This window comes from Elephantulus edwardii, unplaced genomic scaffold, assembly GCF_000299155.1.
Source record: "Elephantulus edwardii isolate Elephantulus edwardi_28Jun2011 unplaced genomic scaffold, EleEdw1.0 scaffold00015, whole genome shotgun sequence".
Classification (NCBI taxonomy): domain Eukaryota; kingdom Metazoa; phylum Chordata; class Mammalia; order Macroscelidea; family Macroscelididae; genus Elephantulus; species Elephantulus edwardii.
In genome coordinates, this window is record NW_006399765.1 from 10,593,019 (window position 1) to 10,603,949 (window position 10,931).

Here is a 10,931-nt window from a genome sequence, read left to right on the forward strand (position 1 = left end):
CTATCATATATCGCTTTTAGACTGTTCTCCCTCATCTGTTTCAATTCAGTATACATAATCTATCCAGTTTTTCTCAGTCTTACCCCAACCCCAACGTCAGTCCTGTTTTACAACAGTGGCAGTATTTGAACTTTTGTGACTGAGATATTTCACTCAGCATAATGTATAATGTCCTCCAGGGTCACCCATTTTGAATAATATTGCATGAGTTTCTTATTTTTCAGTGCCGTGTAGAATTCCATTGTGTGAATATACCACAGCTTATCTATCATTTTATGTACCAAAAAGATTCCAAACTTACTGCTGTCAATTTGATTCAACTCATTCCTGTTCTCTAAGAGTTTCCAAGACTGAAATCTTTATAAGACTGCTTACCTTTTTCCTAAGGAAGGGTTGGTGGATTAAAATTGCTATCTTTTGGCTAGCAGGCCCTTACATTAACAGACTGTGGCACCAGGGCTCTGCAAACACTTTATAGGCGTGACAAATGTTAACATCTTTAATCTTCTCAACAATCCTATGGGGTTCTTTTTATTCTTTTTGCCTGAGTGAAGAAACTGAGGTCCCCTCAAGTACTGGCCTTCAGGTACCTAGCCTGCTTGTGGCGAGGCTAGGGAGTGTGGGCCATTGGTTTCCAGACTGGAGCTCCTCACCACTGCCTGCTCCTGAGTTGCTGAGCTAAATGCTTTCAATTCACTTGTCACATTTAATTTTTAGTAGAACTGTCTGAGGTAGGTAACATATCTATCGCTCACACACAAAAAAAGAAAATGCAAGCCAGAGAGGTTATGTGTCCAAAATCAAAGAGCTAGTGACGGTCAGAGCCAGAACTGCAACCAACGGAGCTCCAATCTGGTTTTCCACTTTGTTTGACAATGTAAAGAAACTTGAAGTATGATACATATGTTGAAAAATTACCTAAGTGTCATTATGGTTTTTATGTGCCATGAAGTCGACTGTGATTGTAGTGACCCAGCTCTGAACCTTGCCCTATCTGGAGCCAGCCTCATCATCTCTGACACACTTGACCCCATTGCCACAGTCACTGGGTCAATCCACCTCATCCAGGGTCTTCTTTCCTGCGCTGACCCTCTGCCCTACCAATCTTCTCAAAGGACTGGCCCTTCCAGATTGTAGTTTTTATTTGAAAAATATACTCAATATAACTAAAGTGTATTTCTTGGAGCCTTAAAGGAACAAAGTTATCTGACTTGACTATTTCCACCTTTCTTATTCCTCTGCAAAAATTGGAATACTGCCAGAGTAAGGTTGCTGGAGAGACAAGATTCAGGAGGAATCTGCTGTGTAGAAGTATTCATGGCCTCCTATTCGTGTTGCCTTCTGTTCCCTCTGCAGCTCTGATGCTCTTCCTACTCAGCTCAGTTTGTACACAACCTCCACCACCACCGCCACCATCAATGATAATGTCATCTTCGGCCTACCTTCCAGCTTTCTGTAGATGCTTCTTTTTGCCTCCTCTCTGCAGGAAAAGCATAGGCACTAACAAGCAAGTTACTCCAGTGGTAGGACCATTTGGGGCCTGTTTGGCATCGTTTACAATAGCCTAGGTAGAATCTTCTAGGGATCTCTGGTGACACTGCTGGGAGTCGCACTGCTGATACAAAGGCTGTGCCTCTCTATTAGTTGGAATCCACCAGCAGGCCCTGGGGAGAAAGCAGGGTAATCTCTTCCCATGCAATTGCAAGTCTCAGAGGTCCAGAAGCAGTTCAACCTGACCTTCCTTCTGTGTGCTCGCTGGATGGATAGGTTTGAAAGAGCAATCTTTAGGAACCATATTTTCAGAACCACTGGTTTAGAATGTTCTACATTCCTTTAAAACTTTTCCCTAACTGAGACATTCCCACCTCCTCCTCATGACTATTGCTTTGTAGTTTTTTTGAGTTTAAATCACATTTTTACCCTGCCACCTCAGATATTAAAAAAAAAAAATCATTTAATCTTTTTGGGCCTCAGTTTCCTCATATTTCTAATGAGGTGATTAGATGAGATTCTCTCTGAGGTCCTTTCGAGCTTTAACATTCTATGATACTAATGATTTAGGCCCAAGGACTCCAGATATTTCAGGGGATAAAATAGCTTATTATAGTAGAATGAAATCAGGGCTGAAGATCAGTGTGACTTAGGTTTTAATCCCACCTTTATCATTATTTCTCTGGGTGACTCAGGACAAGTCCCTTCCCCTCTGTGGACATCATTTTTATCATTTGTAGAATGAGATTGGGCTTTATGACATTGATCTTCCCGTTCTTAAAATTCAGGCACCAAGGTGAACAGAGGGAGCTCTGGTGGCTGAGTGATAAGGAGTTATATTGCCAACTGAAAGGCATGCAGTTCAGTTTCAACTCGATAGTATATATAACACAACAAAAAGGTGAGCAAGGAAAAATAGAATCAAGTTTGCAGAAACTTTATTAAGAACATCTAACTTTTTTTTTTTTTATGCTTACTAAATTTCATTTTGGGCCAGCTTCATGGGAAGAGTCTAATTTTCTGCTGAGATTGGTTCTCCTAGTAATGGAATTAGGCAGAAATCTCTTCGGTATGTGCCTTATATCCCTGACACATGTTCCCTATTCATTTGAGGAGACAGGAGAATTTCAATGTGGACAGGAGGTGGTGGAAAAAGCCCTTAAGGGCAAACCAGTTATGTTCCAAATATGGAAATGTACTTTTTTGATGCCTTCAGGGTTAGACATCTCATCAGGATGTGTGCTGAGCAGTTCTGTGGCTGAGAAGTTTCTGCTGCATAGGCGCTCATATGAACTCTGGGGCACTATCATTAATACTAATTCCACAGATGTCTGGAAAAAGTTCTTAGCTCCAAAGTTCTGTGATAAAGAATTCACATTCAGTGCCATCTGACTCAGTGGGAATGACTTGCTGTGTGACATGAGAGGTATTCTCTTTGAGGCAGATTGGGGTCAGGGACCTATGGTTATGGCAATATTACAGATACCCACTCCTCTTGTCACCTCTCAGTCATATCATAGCATTTCCTTGCTACTTTCCCCCCTCTTATTTCTTTCTTTTGATATAAAATTATTTCAGTGACAGCACACTGTCAGGAGTAGTACAAGTACTCCCTGACTTATGATGTATTGGAGTTATGACAAATCTCACTTATGCCCATTTTTTTAAATTGGTACATATTATCATTAGTACTTAATACAGTGTTGCATTGTGTACTTTGCTGCTGTTACATTCCTCAGACTTTTAAAGATCAGATGTATAGTCAGGTGTTAGTTGTATTTATTAAAGTGTTTGAGGAAAGGAAAATGACCACCCTAAACCTGTGTTGTTGATTGACTTTGAGTCCAGCATGACTCATAGTGACCCTATGAACAAAGGCTTGAAGCCACTCTACAACTATCGACATTTATCAAAGTTCATAGAGTTTCTGGAGGCTTGTTTAGGAAGTGGATGTCACTCCTGCTTCCAAACCTACCATAGAATGTTATTGGTTGGGTCGCCTGTGATGTATAGCGACCCTGTGTACTGCAGCTCTGAACCCTTCCCTGTCCTGAGCCAGTCTCACTAATTCTGACACAGCAACCCCATCGCCTCAGTTACTTATCACTCTATCTCATCTGGGTTTCCCCTCTCCTGTGCTAATCCAATAAGTATCTCTATTCTCACCATATTTATTTATTTATTTATTTTTATGGTGAGAAAAATTTATTACATTTAGAATTAGCCCGCTGGACTCAGTTTAGATGATCCCAATTTTGTTGGCAACATCCAAAGCATCATAATCAGGAGCAAGTCTAACATAGGCCTTCTTCTCTCCATCAGGCCTAATCAAAGTGTTGACCTTAGCCACATCAGTGTCATAGAGCTTCTTTACAGCTTGTTTAATTTGGTGCTTATTGGCCTTGACATCCACAATGAACACAAGTGTGTTGTTATCTTCTATCTTCTTCATAGCTGACTCAGTGGTGAGGGGAAATTTGATGATGACATAGTGGTCAAGCTTGTTTCTCCTGGGAGCGCTCTTCCGGGGGTATTTGGACTGCCATTGGAGTCTCAGCGTCTTAGGCCACCGGAACGTGGGTGATGTGCGGATCTTCTTTTTTTTTTGGCTGTGGACGCCCTTCAGGACTGCCTTCTTGGCCTTCAATGCCTTTGCTTTGGCTTCAGTTTTGGGAGGGGCAGGGGCTTCCTTCTTCGCTTTCGGCGCCATCTTCGTAGAAAGACATATTTATTTATTTTATGTGGCTATAACCATTGTCTATATCTAGTTTTGTATTCTGAGTTTTACATTTAATACTGTCAGAAATGCTTTCTGTATTTCTATATCTCTATATCATCTTTGCATCAGGATGGATGGTAAAGAGATTGAGATTGTTCACAGCTTTAGTCTGCTTGGCTCCACAATCAACACTCTTGGCACCAGCAGCCAGGAAATTAAAAGACATATTGCAATGGGAAAGTCTGCTGTTACGGACCTCCCTAAAGTACTGAAGAGCAACGGTGTCTCTCTGGAGACTAAGGTGTGTCTGATACAGGCCGTGGTCTTTGCAGTCACTTGTTATGTGTCCAAGAGTTGGACAGTGATTAAGGAGGATAGAAGGAGAATTGATGCCTTTGAGCTTTGATGTTGGAGAAGAGTATTGAGGGTACCATGGACTGCTAAGAAAACAAACAGATTCATCCTCGAGAGGGTTAAGCTGGGCTGCTCCTTGGAGGCAAGGATTCTGAGGCTTCATCTGACATACTTTGGTCAAGTTGTAAGGAGAGACTGGTCCTTGGAGAAGGACATCATGCTTGGGAGGGTGGAGGGCAGGCGCAGGAGGGGAAGGCCCTCTGGGAGCTGGATTGATCCGGTGACTGGGATAATTGGGATGAGTGTGTCGGAGACAATGAGATTGGCACAGGATAGAACAGAGTTTAGGGCTGTTGTACATAGGGTCGCTATGAGTTGCAAGCGACTTTATGGCACATAACAACAAAAACAACATACTGTCTTTGTATTCTTTTTAGTATTTGTGTACTGTTTACATGTTTACTACTTAATGCCACATGCCAGCTCCTATACTTACTACAGTTCTACATGCACTGAAATTATTAAGACATGCTCCTGGCCCTTAAAGAATGAATACTTTGAGGAGCAAGACAAATATTTAAGCAGCCAAGTGTACAGGCCAGTTCTGTGGGAGCACAATGGGAAGATTGCATGGCTGGATGCAGTGTGTGGATGGTGATGGGTTTGACTTGATCAGTGAAGAAAAGGGAGGTGACGCTGGAATCCTAGCCCTGTGGTTGTTGAAGGGGGTTGGAGAGAGTCATTCTTGACTAGGATTAGTAAGAGCAGCAACATAAAAGTAAAATGCTTATTTAGCTGGGTAATAATTTAACTTCCCCTTTTTAGTCGGTATAGAATGTTAGTTCAAGGTTGCTTAAATAAGTTTTTTCTTTTTTAAATGTGGAATGGTCTCTGAATTCAGGAAGGGTGTTAGGAGGTGCTATTCCTTGTAGAAGGACATGATCCTGGGAAGGGTGGAGGGTTGGCGAAGGAGAGGAAGACGCTCAACCAGGTGGGTTGACACGGTGACTGCTGCAGTGGGCTCTTGTGTGTCACGAAGTGTGAGGATGACTCAGGATAGAACAGGATTCAGCTCTTTTGTTCATAGGGTCGCTATGAGTTGTACTTGACTCGACGGCAACTAACAACAGTAACAAAACATACTCAAAACTGTATTTTGTCTCTTGAGAACGTGTTTTCATTTCTTCAGCTACAGTTTTTGTGGTTTTGAGTGTTTTGTTTTTAAAATTTATTTGAATGAAAGGTGAACATTAACAAATAGTTTTTTTCAGAAATCATTCATAGGTATAATTACTAGTGATAGTTGTAAACACTTATTACAGTGTTCAAACAAACCCTTATTGTATTCCTTCACGCACCTTCTCTGTTTTTTTTTTTACCTTCATCTTTTCTTCCCCCAATCCTGTCTCGTTTAATTCGTAATGTATATCCTGTTCTCCATTGTAAGTCGGAGTACACAAAATATCTGATTATCTATTAATTTCAGGCTGAACTTCCCTTCATCTGTTTCAGTACAGAACTTATCTAATCATTCTTTTCCTACACTCCTGCCCCCTTTCCCTTCACCCTATTTTTATAACAGTAGTCTTTTTTTTAAATTTTTTTTTTTATGCGGGTACCGTCAAATTGGATCTGACTGGTACAGAAGGCGACTGTTCCTCCTTCTTCAGCAGAGCATCTGGTGTATAACAGTAGTCTTATATAGTATTTGTTCTTTTGTGACTGATACATTTCACTCAGCACAATATCTTCTCGACTCCCGTTTTATGTATATCATGAGTTATTTTTCAATGCTGTGTAATATTTCATTGTGTGAGTGGACCAGTTTTTCTATCCATTCATTTTTTGATGGGCACTTGGGCTGCTTCCATCTCTTTCAGCTACTGTGAAGAATGCTGTGGTAAACAGGAGTATGCTCTCATCTGTTTGTGTCACAGCTTTGATTTCTTTAGGAAATATTCCCAGTAGTGACATAGCTGGTATTTCTATTTTCAACTTTTTGAGAACGTGCCAGGCTACCTTCCATAGTGATAATACTATTTTACATTCCTGTCAGCACTATATGAGAGTTCCAATCTCTCTTCATCCTCACCAACATTTTTTTTGTTTGCTGTCTTGTTAAATTTTACTGTTGTTGTTGGGGTTAGAGAGAGAAGCAGATCAAAACAGTAATGCGATATCATCTCACTTTGGCTTCAATTTGAACTTCCATATGAGCGATTGTTAGTCCATTCCACTGTCAGCCCCTTGCCTAAATGGACGATCATGAGTCTCCCTAATGTTGCCTTTCCATAGATGTAGTTTATTTGATTCTTGCATATTCTGTCTGGTGTTATTAATATATATAGTTGCTGTGTGGTTTGTTGTGGTTTTTTTTTGTTTGTTTTTTAAAAATTTTTAATGTGTGTGTGTGTGTGTGTACCGTCAAATCGGACCTGACTGGTACAGGAGGAGATTGAACCTCCTTCTTCAGCAGAGCATCTGGTGGATTTGAACCACATACCTCTGGGATTGCAGTGTTGTAAGTCATTGGTTGGATTCAGTTGTCATCTAATTTGCAGCTTCATTCCTATCAACCAAGCTGTATTTCTCAACTACCAGTCTTTTATTGTTTACAACTTCTGCTTTCCAATCACCGGTTATTATTAATGGAGCATTTCGAGCTTTTAATTATTAATTGAACATTTTGAGAAGTTAGTCATTCACTCAATCATTGCCATTGAGTTAGAACCATTTCCTTGTTGATACTCCATTGGGTTTCTGAGACTGTAAATCACACCTGAGAAGATTGCCCATCTTTTTTTTTTTTTTTTTTAGCGAGCAAAGCAGCTGGAGGATTTGAACCTTAAGAGATGTAGCCTTTTGATTAGCAGCATCATATTTGTTAGGGTCACTATTAGTTAAGCAGGAGAAGGATGGGTGGTCTCCTCCCATGTGACCTGCTGCCTCTGAAAACCTGCTGAAGGGTCAGCTATGAGTGGGTTTTTAATTTGAAGGCGTATAACAACAATCTGAATTATAGTTGACTTGACGGCAACTAACAATAATAACAGACTTTAACATCAGAGCTCCCGATAGATATAAGTCCCAGTAAATAAATCTTAGCTGTTAATCTTTCTTAGTGAAATCATTGTAACACATAGGCTACAATCCATATGCTCCCCAGTTGTCTCTCTTAGATGCTAAAAAGACTCCTCATTCTTCCCATTGTCCATGTTTCCTAAAAATTAGTTTAGAAAATTACACTGAAATGAGAACCTTTTTGTCACCCACACATACCACAGCACACAATTCTTAGTAGGTTAAAGTACAGCCCTGTTTCCATCACAGTTAGGAGTCACTGATTACACCACCCATAGAGCACTTCTTTCCCCCAGGTCTCTAAGGAAAATACCTCCATTTCCCCCTCTTCTAGTGCTAGCAGTCTCATTTACAAATTACTTCTTCCTTTTCCTTTTTTTCTTCCTGAGCTTCCTAAAATCCTAAGCAGATGTTCAGCTAGGAAAAGGTATAATGGAAATTTGCTACTAATTTGACCTTCCCCAGTCAGCCCATTCCCTTTTTTAGGAGTGCAGCTGAGTAGTTCAAAATAATTTCTTCTCTGTAGAGTTCAGAAGTATCTGATCTAAAGTGTGCAGCCTTAAACTTGAGGACCTCAGCTCCTTTTCTGTTGGTAAATAGAAATGGTATTCTTCCTTTTTTTTTTTTAAGAAACTGTGTTCTTCATCCTGAGTTCAGTGAAAGCTACTGCAATGCATTTTCATCATTTAATATGTATGAGACTTTAAATTGTTTGTAAGCAGTTTACCTATTTTGGCTTCTAGGGCTTCCCTTCAGCTACTTTGTAGTGTCCAGGATCACTGACTACACAGAAGACTCAAGACCAGACCAAGTGTCCTGATGTTTCTAAGTGTAGCCAGGACTTTGAACTCATTCATTGTGGTTTGACTGCCCCATGCTGAGAATTCTCATTGTCCACTACCTAGGAGGCAGTTCCTGTGCGCAGCAACCCTCCTTTGGGTTTCTGAGACTGGACACTGCCTTTATCCAGTCTCAGAAACTGGAGACTGCCTCCTTCCTGAGTAGAGACTACTTTTCTCCCATGAAGTGAGTGGTGGATTTAAAATGCTGACCTTTTTGATTGGTAGCCCAACATGTGACTAACTCATTCTTCCACCCGAGCTCTTTACCCCAGATGAATGAAATTTCAGCAGCCTTGAATCAGTGCCCTGTGCTCACTTCATTCCCAAGGCAGTTTTGATTATTGAATACAGGTTAGACATTTTCATGTGTTTATTCTGTTAATACATAAAATTTCACAACTGATTACATTTAAATTATTTTAACTCCAGAGTTGTCTGCAGCCCTGTAAAGAGCAACTAATTGAGTTTTAAAGTTTCTTTTGAGACCTTGAGTCTTTTGCTTGTGTAGGATGTTGGAATGCTGTTTTCTTTGCAACTTTTGGATGAAAGAAAAATAATTGTAGCTACATTTCTAGCACATTGTTTTGAAGCAATGTCTCTGAATGCCACTTATGGAGAAGCTGAACTGTGCAGTGAGGTGGCTGGCCAGTAATCACTGATTTTTTGGGGAAAGTTAGGGGCAGATAAAGATGGCTAGAAATCAAGAGAATGCTGAAGCTCAGTAAAGGAGAAGAAGATAAAAACATTACCATTGATTAATTGGAGGTTGTAACGAAAAAAAAATCCATAATGAGGCCTCCCCCTTTTTAAAAAAAGGGTAATACAGGTTATATTGAATTGTGCTAAGTCCTCATTTATCTGAAGTCTGTGGTGTTCCTTTTGTTTGGATTCTCCAGATAATTGATGCGTATAGGTAAGTGAGCATGCTAGTATAGGAACCTAGAGATGATCCACTCCTACTCTCTCTTTACAGATGGGGAAGTCAAGGCCAAATTTTGACCAGCCATCCCTCTCATGGCATTCTGTATCTCAGCTGAAATCAATAAGTCATTGTGATGGCCACATAGAATTCACAGAGCATACTCACAATTATGAGTTTTATTAGGGGAGTAACAAATTATAGTTTAGGATCAGAATCAATATGGAAGAATTCAGGATACAGTTCTTTGATCAGGACAGATTCTTTTTGACTGTGCCTATGGACAGACCTCCCTTTAAATGTCCAGAGGCGCCCCTCTCTTTCCGCACACCTCCTATCCAAAGGTACTCGGGTCTCTCCATCCATGGGTTGGCATGTCCACTGTAGCTGCCTTGCTCCACAGATGAGGAAGCCCACTGCACCATCTTGCACCAGTATTCTGGTTGTTCCTACATTTCTCTGCCATTGAGCTCTAATCTTTCTCACCACTACTGCTAGCCAGTCTCATGCCACTTCCCTGTTAAGGCTCTTTCTGGCTTCTGGTTCTAGGAGGGCCTCAGTGCAGGAGCTGTAAGTTCAAAAGACATGCTCTGAGCCTAACTTTTCTTGATGATAGTAAAGTCCTCCTTCAACCTCTGGGATTGACTCCCTTTAAACCTAACCAAACACCAGATACATTGCTGTCAAGTTATTTCTGACTCATAATGACCCTATAGAACAGAGTAGATCTGCCCTCATAGAATTTCCAAGGCTATCGGTCGGTTTTCACAGAGGCAGACTCCTGTATTTTTCTACCATGGAGCAGATGTTGGGTTTAAATCACAAACTTTTCGGTTAGCAGTCACATGCTTTAGTGACTGTACTACCAGGGCTTCTCTTTAATCCTGGTGTGATGACAAAACTGACCATTCCTCTGTAAGGGGGACTTGCTTGCATTATAAATGGGTCAATCTCCTTGGTGGACTAAAAGCACCTTATTTGCATAGTCCCACCCACTCACTTTTTGGAAGTTCATTGTTGTTCTATGTGCCCTTGAGTCACTTGCAACTCATAGCGACCCTATGTACCACAGCCCTGAAACCTCTATCCTGTGCCAACTTTACTGTCTCTGACACATCTTTCCTCATTACTCTAGTCAATCAATCCATCTCACTGATGGTCTCCCTCTCTTTTTCTGTCCCTCCACCCTTCCAAGCATGAGGTCCCTCTCCAAGGAGTGGCCCCACCTTGCAACATGCCCAGAGTATGTCAGCTGAAGCCTTAGAATTCTTACCTCCAAGGAGCAGCCTGGCTTCCCTCTTTCTAGGACAAAACTGTTCTCCTGGCCATCCATGATATATATATTCAGCACTCTTCTCCAGCACCACAGCTCAAAGGCATCAATTCTTCTATCATCCCTAATCATCGACCAGCTCTCTGATGCATAGCAAGCAATTGCGAAGACTGTGGCCTGGATCAGGCACACCTTAGTCTCCAGAAAGACTCATTGTGCAGTTTACTGCAGTGATCAATATCATATCTTTTC

The 10,931-nt window shown here is 41.0% G+C and overlaps 1 pseudogene; it reads right to left on the reverse strand.

The window, feature by feature from the left end:
* LOC102848740 overlaps positions 1-1,495 on the reverse strand; it is a 12,895-nt pseudogene extending 11,400 nt beyond the window's left edge.
* Positions 1,496-10,931: the final 9,436 nt, after the last annotated feature.